A 14,406-nucleotide genomic window follows, 5' to 3' on the forward strand; every position below is an offset into this window, starting at 1 on the left:
AATCTCGTTATGATTATCTTGATCAAAACATCAATGGTTTGGATTTTTATTTTCTGATTGCTGAATAATGTCAGTTTCCAGATGTCCTTTTAGTTTATATTTCTCATATGTGTGATAAAGGAAAAGAAATTTTAAGCCATTTTATTTATAGAATTTTCTTAGAAATTAAAGTGTAAACAATCTGCCCTCCAAGGCATAAAGTAAAAGCCCTTTCTTAATTTCTGCCCCTCCTGACCACCACCCCTCTCTTTCTTTAAGAAATTGTCTTCAAGCATGTCAATAACTATGTTAGAACTAATAAAAATCATGCAAATCACTCCCTCTCCCAGTCGAGTCTGTAGTCTATTCAGGTTTCTTTCTTTAAGTGAAAAGGGAAGGAAAGAATGTCTGTCTCTTACAATAGCGCTGAATTCACTAGTGAAGGGGAAAGGGCTCTTGACCTGCCCAAAGCTTTGGGTAAGTTGGATAGGACCAGGGCTCTTATGCTGAGCATTGAGATAGTGGAAGCAGTAAAAAGAAAGAGGAAATCTTTCACTGAGTTCATTGTGAATTTAAGAAGTTAAGTCTGAAATTATATGACCCACTTTTTTTTAAGGTATCATTAATATACAATCTTACGAAGGTTTCACATGAGCAACATTGTGGTTTCAAGATTCACCCATATTATCAAGTCCCCCCACCTCCACCACCACACCATCTCAGTCACTGTCCATCAGTGTAGTAAGATGCTATAGAGTTATTACTTGTCTTCTCTGTGCTATACTGCCTTCCCTGTAACCTACCTATATTGTGAGTGCTAATTACAATGTCCCTTAATCCTCTTTTCCCTCCCTCCTCACCCACCCCAACCCCTTCCCTTTGGTAACTGCTAGTCCCTTCTTGGAGTCTGAGTCCACTGCTGTTTCATTCCTTCAGTTTTGCTTTGTTGTTATACTCCACAAATGAGGGAAATTGTTTGGTACTTGTCTTTCTCCGCCTGGCTTATTTCACTGAGCATAATACCTTCTAGCTCCACCCATTTGTTGCGAATGGTGGGATTTGCTTTCTTTTTTATGGCTGAATAATATTCCATTGTGTATATGTACCACCTCTTCTTTATCAATTCATCTACTGATAGACACTTAGGTTGCTTCCATATCTTGGCTATTGTAAATAGTGCTGTGATAAACATAGGAGCGCTTATGCCTTTTTGAATCAGGGATCTTGTTTTCTTTGGGTAAATTCCTAGGAGTGGAATTACTGGATCAAATGGCACTTCTATTTTTAGTTTTTTGAGGAACCTTCATTTTGCTTTCCACAATGATTGAACTAATTTACATTCCCACCAACAGTGTAGGAGGGTTCCCCTTTTTCAGCATCCTCACCAGCATTTGTTTCTTGTCTTTTGGATGTTGGCCATCTTAACTGGTGTGAGGTGATATATCATTGTGGTTTTAATTTGCATTTCCCTAATGATTAGGAATGTGGAGCATCTTTTCATGTGCCTGTTGGCCATCCAAATTTCTTCTTTGTAGGAGTGTCTGTTCAGATCCTCTGCCCATTTTTTAATTGGGTTATTTGTTTTTTGGGTGTTGAGGCATGTGAGCTCTTTATAAATTTTGGATGTTAACCTCTTATTTGATAAGTCATTTACAGATATATTCTCCCATACTATAGGATGCCTTTTTATTCTGCTGATGGTGTCCTTTGCTGTACAGGAGCTTTTTAGTTTGATGTAGTCCCATTTGTTCATTTTTGCTTTTGTTTCCCTTGCCCAAGGAGATGCATTCAGGAAAAAGTTTCTCATGTTTATATTCAAGAGATTTTTGCCTATGTTTTCTTCTCTAAGTTTTATGGTTTCATGACTTACATTCAGGTCTTTGATCCATTTCAAGTTTACTTTTACATATGTAGTTAGACAATAATCCAGTTTCATTCTCTTACATGTAGCTGTCCATTTTCCCAATACCATTTGTTGAGGAGGCTGCCATTTACCCATTATATATCCATGGCTCCTTTATTGTATATTAATTGTATATGGCCCACTTTTTAAGCTGAACTAAATTGCAGCAATTGTTTACATCTTAGCAGAGAGAATAAAATAGAAAAAAGGTTAAAATGAAGCATGTATTATGTTCTGTCACCAAGACCTTTGCAGGAACTCTTTTATATGGAAAAACAAAGAAGTATCCTACTTTATGTGTTTCCTTTATTAACACAAAACCTAAATTTGATCAGATAGCACTGCCTGCTTACCCAAGAATGGGCTGACACTATACAAGTGTGATGTGAATGGCTTAATAGATGTAAGTATTGAACTACTGATCCTCTCTCTTCAGGTGTTGCTAGTGTAAAAAATAACTAAATGAAAGTAAGCCAAATTGCAAATTTCTGTACCAGGAGTCTTTATAACATCAAAATATCCAACCACTCACTATCCTCATGGAATAAATGGGAATAGGCTGACTTTCTGGAGCAGGAGATTAGAAATCTGCCTAGTGGCTATGCCATACCTTGACAACCTATCATGCACATGCCAGAATTTAGCATGTGGATTCATTTTCTTTGACAAACCCATAAGTTCCTATTACCACACTACTGTTTTACGCAGTCTGTAAAAAGCTGCCCTCAGCCTGGAATGGTAGGTTTTGAGCATCTTCTCTCCTCTTAGGTGCTCCTGGCTGCTCTTCCTCCACCCCAGTACAGCCTCTTCCTGCCAAGGTCTAAGGAAGGCAAGGTCTAAGCACTTGAGCACATCACTGCCAATTCCTTAAGGAAAATTGCTACCTTGCTTTCCTGCAAGATGAAAAGCCAATACAAGAATTTTTAAAATTCACTGCAGTTGAACAAAGGAGCATAAAAAAAACCACTCTGAGTGTTTTTCTAAATTTCTCTTCTATAAATGCAAAGGCAGTTTTTTCTTTCTTCATTCTTCGGAAACACATTAATACAGGGGATGTCAGTGACCATTAGATTAATTTGCTGCCCTCTGTTGGCTTTTGATTTGTTTAAAAACAAATTATAGTAAATTGAATTTTCTCTTCAAGTTGGTTAGGAAGCACCCAGAGAGTTTTCTGGTCTGAGACCAATGCACATGGGGATAGTTACATTCATTTGAGGCAATAAAGTTTGAATTTTTTCAGCCAAGTAGACCCTCCAAGTGTCATTTTGTAATGCATTAAATCTCTCATTTGTTTCACACAAGGTGTTCATCTGGAAATAGTTGTGATTTGTTTTATGTTTTCTTTCATAATAGGAAATGGATTCCATAACATTTTTTTCCCCTTTTCCCTATTTCACATTTTAAGTGAAAAATAATGGGAAGACATCTTAAGTAAATTTGAAGTTTACTCATCTAAACTAACCCTGGACTATTCTCCACTTCCTAAATGTCTCCATTTGTAACAGGCAGCACTGAGAGTCTCCATACCACCAAACAGAATCTTTTTGCAGAGAAATTAAGGTGTATCTCCACGTTGCTTTCTGTTCTTGGCTTTGTGTAACAACTAATTTCCTTTCATGTGTCATAACCAAAGATGAACTATCCTAAAAGCAGCCCCCATCGGCTCTTTTGAGAGTGTGTGTGTGAATTTACTATTGATTTGCCACTATTTGATAGTTTCTCACATGCTTTCTCAAAGGAATCACCACATGATTTCAAGAGGGCTGCACTTTCAGATACTACTCCAAGAGTTAACTCTTCACATTACTTGAGCATAATATGCTCATCTGCCATCTTTGGGCTCTTCCTTCACCCATCTGTAGTAATACTGCAATGTCAAGTCTTTATCATGTGATGACAGGTCCTATGTTAGGAACCTTTATTTTTCACAGCAAGCCAGTAATATAGGCACTATTATTATTTATAGGTGAGAGAACTGAGGATCATGGAGGTTAAAGTGACTTGCCTAAGGTCACACAGCTAGTAATTAACAGAGCCAAGATTCAAATTCTATCCTCTGATTCCTCACCTTTAGCCACCACAAGACATGGCCTCTCAGAGGTGTTACATGACCATGTTATTCATTCTATCAAGGCAGTATCTATTAGGAAAACCAAGGAAGTATAGAAATGAACACTTCTGGGAGTGTGGAAGGAACCCCTTACATAGTCATATCTGAATAGGAGGGTGACAGAATAGTAAGAGGGGGCATTTTTGAAGAGAGAGAACATCTTGTCCAAAGGCAGATCAGGCAATACAAGAATGTTGCATTTGGAGAATGTGGAGACAAGGCTGAGAAGGCATGTGGAGTCACACTGAAGTACAGGCAGTAGGAAGCCCTTGGGGTTAACAATGATCCTAGATTAGTTCTGGAAGTTTATGGCCTTACATTGTACTGGGGAAAAGGTTATATTGACATCTGTTGGAGGTACACTTCTGGATACTAAGTTGGGGAGAATTGCAGCTTTTTAACAGCAATAATTTTTTGCCCATTCAGGCAAGATGCAAGATTTGTGAATATAAAATAGGGAGTAATCACATTCACTAACTGAAGGCCAAAATCGAGGCAAATTTTCTCAAATAGATTGTTAAAAAGCTCTTATTTGTCATTAACGCCATGAGAATGTGTTGGTTTCTAGCACTGATTTATAAATTGACATGTTATATTTCACTAATATGTTCCCCTAAATTTTATAATGAAAAAAATCAAATGGAACCTTTACTAAATTTTGCCCAGTTAAATTTCTCATATATTTGAGGTGCGTTAACTCTTCCATTTGGGGAAACATTTTTGTGCATGAGAAGTTTTATGTATATCAGGTGAATACTTCAAAAAATATGTCTTTACATTTTGGAAAAAAAGGACCAGATTTTAAAGCTATTACAAATATCTCAGTAATCATGCAATGGAAGAGAGCAAAATCCTTGAGGCAAGTCTTTTCTCCATCCCATGCTTTTTAGTATAATTATCTGTAATCTATAAGTTTGATGATACATTTATAGTTCTTGCATTTCACAGAAAGGAATGGAACAGGGTGTAAGGGATAAAGATCCTTGTGCAGTAAAATCCTTAAACATATTGCATAGCATTCCACAATATAAAGTGTGCCTGAAAGAATATGGTTAAAAAAGCAACCTCCACTGCTCACTAGTTTATTTTGGATTAATGACTGCATTTAATTACAATAATTTGAACTCTGATAATTTTAGCATCTAAACTGTGGATGTTCATCCTACTGAATGAAGCCTATTTAAATGCTAATTTTACTTTATTTATTACAAGATGCAACTATTTGAATTTATACTAAGAGAAAAATGCAGATTTCAGTTCAGCTATCAGTGGCATAAGTACAGTTCTCTTCTTTGTTTTTCCGTAAATATACATTTAGTACACTGAATGTCTCAACTCCAAGGAAAAATTTTTCAAAATGGAAAAAAATAAGTGGCTTCTTGATCACTTAATGCCCACATCTGTTATAAAACATTTATTTCTTAATATATGATTGACACCATCTTGTGATCAAGTCTGGTGCGTCTTCATGGTTGGTGTCTCATCTCACTTTAAGCCATTTTTTTTGAACAGTTAAGATTTGTTAGCCTGAGCTCAACTTTAACAACTTCTGAAACTCATGTGTTAAGTTACAGCCCATAATAGGATACAGCTGCACAAGGGTGAGTTTCTAAGTTAGGATTTTTCTGTTTAAATGATACGGTTTTACTGATTATGTGCTACAGATTGATTTAAGAAATGTAAGACAACTTTAGGAGCCTTTCATAAAAGAATCTTCTTTATTTAATACATTTCATATTGAAGTCTTAACCCCAAAGGCTCTTATTTCTTTTCCTTCATGTTTAAATGCTTATGTAAGTTTAGTCTGTCAAAGTAGTTAAAACAATGCTATTTTAAAAGGGGGGGGAAGAATCCTACTGAAAGTTTAATATTGACAAAATAGACAATTATTACACCCCCTGAGTTCTCTATATTCTCTCTGTGGTGTCCATGGAATGCTGATTGAATAACGGTTTTGTGCTTTTTATTTCCCTGCTGTGATGATATTCAGTTGGTCCCTATTTTGATCTCATCCCTTTAGGCAGCTGTAGGATCCCATCATTTAGTCACCACTCCTTTGGCATTTATGGCCTGTACTATGTAGTTTACATTCTCTTATGTGGCTCTGCTTTAGGGGCTATAGTTTCAGTGGCATGTTTTTGACAACACTTAAGTTGAAAGTCCCAGGAGGGCAAAGCCATACCTTGTACTTCCATGCGCCTTGCCACAGGACCAGGCACTCAAAAGGTGCACAACTGAGGTGTTTTGGCTGCTGATTGGTTTTCTCCCTCACAAAAAGATTTTTCCCACCATCAGGTGTTCTCCTTTATGATGAAATAAATTGTACTGAGACCTTCTAAGCCATCATCCACTGAAACCTTAACCATAACCTAATTGAATGCACAATTAAGTTGACAGCCAGATAAGACAGGAGGAAACATGGAAGAAGAAGAGGTTCTGAAAATAAACACAGCCACCACAGGCAACTTCCCCAGAGCAATGCCTTGGGGCAGCCTTGCAGAGCAGCCCAAATCACCCCATATAACACATGGTCCAGGGACTTAGATTGCCAATCCTTATATTCATCTTCAAAGTCTGCCCTCAACTGTGGGTCACCAAAGTCTGTGCACCTTGCTCTTTAGGGCCAGACTCTGTACCTTGTACATAAACCCTAGTGAGATAGCTGTAGCAGGGTAGTGAGGGGCTTTTTTATAATGACTATTTCCAGGGATGATATATTATACACCTAAGCCTCATTTGTACAAGTTTGATCCTTTTAACTATTTGGAACTGGTCAGTAAAGCAACCAGTGTTTACTTTTTTTTTTTTTTGATCCTTTGTTGGTTGGTTATCTAAAATTAACAATCCTACAAAGTCTCAAGTCTGTGCAATGTCAATGCCCAGTGGAACATGGGAAAGATACATACTTTCTGACTGGTTAAATAGATTACATCAGGTTTTTATTTTATATAGCTTTTGTGATTGGATGACATCGTCTGACCTACAGTGCACATGTAAACCACACATGGGAACTCAGGCATGCCACTGCTGCTGTTTGATTCTGGAATACTTGATGACCTTTTATTTTAACTTGTCTTTGTATTTCCCTCTTGCTCCTTCATATTCTCTCCCACCTGCCTTCTTAAAAAAATTACCCTGTACTTCTGAAGATATAAAAAAGAAGTGTTACTTAAATCTCCCCCCAAATGATTGACAATTCAGCAATTTTAAATTCTAAAGGTGAAAATTAAACAAACAAAAAACATACACTTTTGCATATTTTGGGCAATCTTTCAAGAGGTTAACTTTGTAAAATAACCCAAAGAATCATAATTCCCCCTGGAAAAGGGATCGGGGTAGAGGATGGGGACCAGACCAGAAGAGAGGAAAAGCAAACAAAAGAAGAAACATAACCAGCTCCCCAGCTGATGAAGGAGCTAAGTTCTGACTCTGGATCATTACTAAAAGAAGGTCTCTCTGCTGAGAACAAAGCAAAACTCCGAGCTGTCTCAGTCCTGCTGTGTGGCTGTGGCTACCTTTGAAAGAGTGTCTACTCACAAGGAAAAGGGGCCCAAGATTCTTACATGTTATACCTGACACACAGGCTGTGTCAGCAACATTCCATTAGCCTGGTCAAAACTTGGCAAAGCCTGAGGATGGTTATACACAATTAGACAGATGGCTCTGTTGGTCAGTGTCCTGGAGTTTGCCAAGCAAAGCATAATACCCAAAGGTACCCCGTTTTGCAGACCATTTTGCCTGAATGGCAAATTGGCATTATGCCTTGAGTTTGCTCCTTAAATTCTTTGGGGGTCCTTTTCCTGTTTTTCAACAAAACTAGGAAATCCACGTGTATGTGATTGAATTGCTAGCATAGAAAACTCTAGTTTACTTTATTTTAAAATCACCTGCTAAAGCTAATTTAATTAAATTATATTAAAATATTATATAACATAAATCCATCTGTTTGGAGACAGAGATTCAATTTGAAAATACATTAATCATCTTGAAAGCTTTTTAATGATTTATCCTTAAATGGTAGCCTTTCCAATTTGTCTTTAATTGTTTTTGGCAAGGGAAAATTTACCTAGCTAAATTTTTTCTCATTTAAGGCATAAAGAAATTGGTTCCTTTTTTTCTGATAGACTAATAACATACTCTTAAGATCCCTTTTTCCAACCAAAGACTGTCCTCCATGCAAGACTTTTATTAGGTAATTGAAATGGGCAGTGGACTATAATGTTTCTACTTTCCTGAAGCATAAGCAGTCATTAAACGTTAATATAAAATGGAAGTTAGCTCCTCTCTGTAGTTTTTGCTAAGAGCAGGTCTATTACTTTTAGCATCTATTAGAAAGTGAAAAATTAGGACAAACATCCATGTCTCCAATTTTGAGACATGTAGCATTTCACCCATTTATTTTCTGGCTATAATGAAGTTTTCACTTTACCAGTGAATTATATCAAAAGAGCTTTCTCTTTTCCATCTCGGAACTCTTTAAATATTTTGGAAGTAAGTTAAATAGCACGATGTGTACAATTAGAGAATTTTCAGACTTGCAGACTATTTTTAGAATATTTAATGATATGGTTTCCAAGCCAAGAACACTCAGTTTCAAAGATGCAATATGCAAACATATAATCATGCCTTTTCCTTTCTTCCTGCACCTTTTCTAACCACAAATAATAGTTAATACTCTAGTGCTTACTATGTGTAAAGCTTTATTCTGAACATTTCCATTTTAAGCCTTGCAGCACCCCTGTGATGTAAGTACTGCATTTTACAGTAGAAATGGAGTAGTTAGGTAGGTATCTTACAGTGGTAGAGACAGGATTTAAAACCAGACATTCTGGCTCCAGAGTTCATGCTTTCTTTTAACTACTAAGTAAATTGCCTGCCTGTTGATAAAAGGTGGAGAGACAGATGCAGTACACATTTTACTGTGTTTGAACCAAGTGCCTATATTTGAGGACTCTTCTGTAACATACTCTATTATCCATGGGGCAATTATATCCTCTACATCTCAGAATTCCCACATGAAAACATGGATCATATGTTCCTATTGGCATCTCCATCATGTCCAATCTGTGAAAATGACAAGCTCTGAACTTTCAGGATAAAAGACCTCTGAGACTCCAGGTATTAATATCCTTCTGTGAAGGGGCTGTGTGCTCCTTGCAGGCTATGGAAGGATCACTCTCTTACTTGCTTCAGTTCCTACCTGCTTTTCAAAGATTTTTCTGTCCAAGCTCCTCCCAGAGAAACATTCTTCTTGGTCTCACCCAAATGCAAAAGAGCAACTGCACTTCTCTCCAAGTGTCTGGGCCCTTTCTCATCATGGATGAAGCCGCCATAAGCAGAACAGCACTGTAAGCAAGAAGAGTGGATGAGGGACTTGTGCTCCTACCTTTCCCACTTGGGTACAGCTGGGGCACCAGGATGATGATTTCCAATTATTAAGAGAAGCCAAATCCCCTTTCTCTGTCTCTTGTCCAGTCATATCCCTTTCCTAATGTCTCCCTTTACTACTGCTCCCTTACACAAGTCCTCAGCTGAGGCATTGTTTTTCTCTTTTTGTCAAATGCCAGCCTTACTCTCGGAAGCACACCTTCCCTCCCTTTCCCATCCTGGTCTAAGTCTCCTTTGAGGTGGCTCCACTTAGGCCTTCCTTTTATGCAGATTTTTCCTGACCTTTCAGCCCACATTCATCTATTTTTCCCTATATATTGATTTAATTATTCTGCCATAAATTTTTAAATTTTAAATATTCCTTTAAAAAATCTCTGTTCTGAGATGAGGCTTAGAACCTCACCCCCCCTGTTCTGAGAGAAATCTTCTGCATCCGTGGATGTTTTATTGCCCTTGTCTAGCTTGGATTAACACATAGTCTACAGGCACACACCTGATCATCTACATTTGCTCTCTTACAACACTAAACTATGTTTTCTACCTTTATCTTGTATCTACCTACCACTTCAGCATTTTATTAAATATAATAATAATAGAGAAATGTGGTATCCACATATAAATCAAGTATAAAAATCAAATGAGTATTCATATTTGAACTGTTTATAGTTCATAATGCATGAGCAAAACCAAAAGTTTCTGTGATGACTGCCCTTGTACTATTCACCATGTAACTTATTCACTATGTAAGAATTTGTTCTCCATGTAAGAACTTGTTCGTTATGCTTCAGAAGATTGGAGACTGACAAAAATTAGGCTTGGGGTGGATTAATGATTGTGCATTGAGCATTGACTCCCCTATACAGAATTTTATTGTTGTTAACAACCATTTGATCAATAAATATGAGAGATGCCCTCACAACAACAACAACAACAAAAAAAGTACACACTTCCAATTGTAAAATAAATAAGTAACCGGGATGTAATGTATAGCATAAGGAATATAGTCAAAATATTGTAACAACTTGGTATGGTGATAGCTGGTACCTAGAATTATCATGTATATAAATGTTGAATCACTGTTTTGTACACCTGAAATTAATGTAATGTAATACTGTGTGTCAACTACCCTTCAATAAAAAATAATTATCTACAAAAAATACATATATATCTGTTCTACAATGTAGCACTCTCATATTTTGTTCACTAATTATAGTATGCATATATGATTTCTACAACCAAATTATAAATCTTTATGGAAAGGCCTGTTTTGAACTTTTTTACTCCATAATGTCAAGGTCAGGGTCACCAGATAGACCACTGCAGTGCCACATTATTGGTTAATTATGGTGTTCTATTCCACTGGTCCCAGAAACTACTTTTAATTTCTTTTCAACACAGTGCTCAGGAAGTCCACATAAATGGATTAAAGTTGGCACTGTAAGAAAAAAGTACTTACCATCCCCATTCCAGGTTTTCCTAAACTCTAGTTATTATAAAGGTAAAGAAAGCCCTAGCTAGCAGGCAACTAGCAATCATGTGTCTACTCTGACCAGATTTCATCTTTCTGCACCTGCTTCACCATATGCAGGTGAGGCATGGCTGTCACCACCACATTCATGTCATGTGGGTTACACAGTGGTTCATATGTGAAACCTCCTATACTAAAAGGAAGTCTTGATCTCTCCATGAATCATAACAACTTTACTTACCTTCTACGTATTCATTCAATTGTACTCTATCAGATACTTAGAGCTTTCTCAGATTCCGAATGAATGCAACAACTGCTTCTAGGTGAATAGCCCTATGCTAGATATGAAAGAGGCTACAAAGAAGATGAACCAGAGTCCTTGCCCTCTAGAACCTCACAGTCTGCTGTAGTTAAATAACAAAAAACTGTAAGACGAATTATTATCACAAGGCATTTCATTCTTCTGGCCAAGAGGAAGTCCAGCCAAGTTTGTCTTGATAAATTTAGCCAGGCACACTATATCCATCTCATTAGCATGGTTTTGAAAAGATTAGGTGCTAAAACACAGGGCCACTAATGGAGTAAGAACTCAGAAAAGGAGATCCATGTGGTCTGGAACCCACATGAATAACTGTGTAAGGTATGATGGAGGAAGTGGTATTTCCTCTGAAGTATGGGAGTAAACTGGACGATACAGGAGAGGAACAGAAACAACACTCAAGGTAGGAGGAGGAACTTGAAGCAAGGCACAGGTGAAAAATAAGCAGTGTATGTTCAGGGACAAGTAAAGACCCTGCATTTGCTGAAGCTGATGAGGATTTCTGCTAGAGAAGGTCAAGGGTTAGTTGGTCAAGGTATTCCACCGGATGTCTTCACTGGTCAACTGCCTTCTGTAAAAGCCTCCATGCTGAACTTTACAATAGAAAAGAAAACTTGAGGAAGGGAAAAATGAAAACCTCAAATGAAAAGCTTGCTTGGAGTTGTAATTACCACTCTGAAAACTGTCATGTTCAGATTTCAAAACACAGTAAGGAAGAAAGTAGCTGCACTAATGTCTATAGCTAATTGTCTCGTTGAGGCACAAATACTCAAAACTGCTGAAGAGGTTTGTGTTAGTCAGCTTTGACTGCTGTAACAAAATTCTATAGACTGGGTGGCTTAAACAACAGAAATTTATTTCCCACAGTTCTGGGAAACTCCAAGATCAAATTGCCAGCAGATTCAGTTATCAGCGAGAGCCCTCCTCCTGGCTTGCAGAAGGCTGCCTTCTTGCTGTACCCTCGTGGCCAAGAATGGAAGCTCCTTTGTCCTCATGAGGGCACTGATACCATCATGGGAACTCCACCCCCATGACAGCTCTAAACATAATTACCTCACAAGGCCCCTCCCCCCAATCCCATCTTGTCGGGGTTAGGGCTTCAACATATGAATTGGGGTTGGAAGAGTAGAGGACAGTAAAAATCCAGTCCATACGAGTCAGTCTCTTGTGTCTGAGAAAGCCATGGAATTGTTTACAAAGTTTGGGTGCAGAGTCAATTCAGAGGTTAAATTGCTTCCTTTACCCTTCTTGTTATAAACTAATAGAAGTCATAACAAGAACTGGATTTCATGCTATTGTTCCTAGGATCTCCCCACAATTCTCCTGCTTCTTCCCATACCTCTAATACCTCTAACCTCGGCCATTTGATATTCTATTTCTTTAATTTTATCAGTTAGACTTCCATTACAATGAAAAAGGCAACACCAGTGGATGACCCATGAGTGTTAAACTGTGAACTAAGAGGGCTACTCAGCTTTCCTGACTCCAGTGTCAGCCAGATTGGTACCCATCTACTTTCTCTGGGTCTCCAGCTAAGGATTCACTACCTCTCTCATGTCTGGTGTCCAGATAAAATAAGGATGACCAATTTATCTTTGTCCTGGATGTCAATAAAGTCCTTTTTTTAACTTTCCATTGAGACAAAGTAGAACCTTTTCAAAAAGAACTTTACTAAACTTTGAGAGAAATAATGCATGACTAAAAAGGATGTGTTCCTCATCTGAGTAGAGAGCACAATCAGGCAGAGAGACTTGACCTTGACTTCTGCTTATGCCCCTCATCCCAGGAAGTCTGTTTCACACCCCTCCTCAGTCTTTTGTCATTGCCTCTTGTTCCTCCTGTGGTCTCTCCTTTGGCCATCTTTCTTTGAAAGAAAGTACTGGAATGGGAAGACCAGTCACCATCCCCTCTGAGGCACACAATCAGAGTGTTTACACCATTGCCTAAACCAGAGCAATGTGTTGGCTGAAGATTGATCATCTAGATACCTGTTCACATGGACATAGATTGCTTGGAACTCACAGACAGTTCCAAGCTGGAAACATGTCATATCACTTGCATGAAAAAACACAAATATTGATCTTTGCTTACTTTGACTTTGTCAAGAACAAGTGTCAGAAAAATGGCCCCTGGGAAAAGGTAGGTGAAGTAATTCTTGCAGAGAGTCTCCTATGTCTCCCCTACTAACAGCCTCACAAATGTAGCACATTTTTCATGACATTCAAACACACAACAAATATTTATTATGCTCCTACTATGTTCAGATGTTGGAAAAAATTAATTCTTCCTCTAAAAAGCACTAGTTCTACTAGAGGTAGACAAACATGAAAACAACTTAAATTCCATTAAAATAAGGGAGTGTCTCAAGGTGAACAAAAGCATAGACAGAACTAGGTTAAAAATCCCAGGTCTAAGACTTAGTAGCTGTCTGACTGTACCCTGAGCATCTTTTACTTTTTTATTATTGATACAGTCTTATATTAGTTTCATGTATACAACACAGTGGTTCAGCAGTTATACATATTATTAAATCCTCACCCCCACTGGTGAAGTTACTATCTATCAACATAGAAAGATATTACAGAATCATTGACTATATTCTCCATGCTGTACTACTGTACCCATGACCAACCTGAGAATTTTTGTGCTCCTTAATCCACCTCTTACTTCCTTCCCACCCTCCCCAGCCCCTTCCCCATGGTAACCACTAGTCACTTCTCAGTGTCTATCAGTCCTGTTTTGTTCATTCTGTTTTGCTTTGTTCTTATATTCCATAAATAAGTGAAATCATACAGTATTTGTCTTTCTCCTGACTTATTTCACTGAGCATAATACTCTCTAGATGCATCCATGTTGTTGCAAATAGCAGGATTTTTCTTTTTTATGACTGAATAATATTCCATTGTATATACGTACCACTTCTTCTTTATCCATTCATCTCTTGATGGACACTTAGGTTGCTTCCATTATCTTGGCTATTGTAAATAATGCAGTGATAAACATAGGGGTGCATATATCTTTTCAGATCAGGGATTTTTTCTTCAGGTAAATTCCTAGGAGTGGAATTACTAGGTCAAATGTATTTCTATTTTTAGTTTTTTGTGGAATGTTCATACTGCTTTTCACAGTGGCTGCACCAGTTTACTCTCAGTGTATTTTATGGTAGTTGGAGTCATGGAGATAGGCCCCATCATTCAAGGAGAACAGAAAAGACAAGGACAAGATTCTCATGCAAATCA

The 14,406-nt window shown here is 37.7% G+C and overlaps 1 protein-coding gene across 1 annotated transcript in view; it reads left to right on the forward strand.

Moving 5' to 3' along the window:
- LIX1 (limb and CNS expressed 1) overlaps window positions 1-14,406 on the forward strand; it is a 51,028-nt gene that overhangs the window by 1,811 nt on the left and 34,811 nt on the right. The window lies entirely within an intron of this gene.

The sequence above is a fragment of the Manis pentadactyla genome, chromosome 2, assembly GCF_030020395.1.
Source record: "Manis pentadactyla isolate mManPen7 chromosome 2, mManPen7.hap1, whole genome shotgun sequence".
Classification (NCBI taxonomy): domain Eukaryota; kingdom Metazoa; phylum Chordata; class Mammalia; order Pholidota; family Manidae; genus Manis; species Manis pentadactyla.